Raw genomic sequence first — 750 nt, 5'->3', positions numbered from 1 at the left:
TGGGTTGAAAATTTCATTACAATAGCCCCATTACAAATATATTTACTGAGAAAAGTTTGAGGTTCCTGATGAAGGGGGTGAACCCCAAAACGTAGATTAAAAGACACCTGTTTTCACCTTTATGCAAGTCTCCGGAGTGCCGCTGTTGTGCTGCTATGTATAATATTATATAATCGCCAGGTCTGTACAGCAGACATATCTGAAAGATATAATCGGTCACCTGCTGGTGTGTACAGATAACCCTCCGATCGCCCGCACACACGATGCGGCACCCGGCGGTGATTGACAGCTCTACTAGGCGGGTGATTTAAATGCCCGCCCATTTGAGCTGTCAAGCCCGTCACATGGGGCAGACAAATTGGAAAGTGTGTATACGCTTACCAATCGTCAGATAGGTCGGCATAGTGTGTAACCAGCTTTACACATTTTAAGATCCACAGATGGTTCCATCAGTAATAAATACACCTGTGCTCCAATAAGGAGATATGGAAAACATGTACTGTTAGTGTGTCCCAAGGACTGGGTATAAGAGGCACTGAAATAAAGGAAGACCCATATTTCACAGATCTACTAGACTTTGCTAGTACTGCAAGGGCCTTATCATTTGTTCACTTGATGTCCTCACATTACCCGATGTTATGGGCAGACCAGTTTATCAGACCTGCCAATTGAAAATAACTACATTAGAACTCAGATTATAGGAATGACAATTATCTGAACATAATCTACTAGAAGCAACAATAATTTTTA

The sequence above is a fragment of the Taudactylus pleione genome, unplaced genomic scaffold, assembly GCF_031769625.1.
Source record: "Taudactylus pleione unplaced genomic scaffold, aTauple2 ptg000520l, whole genome shotgun sequence".
Classification (NCBI taxonomy): domain Eukaryota; kingdom Metazoa; phylum Chordata; class Amphibia; order Anura; family Myobatrachidae; genus Taudactylus; species Taudactylus pleione.
The sequence above is the reverse complement of the archived record's forward strand: the minus strand, read 5'-3'. Positions refer to the sequence as shown.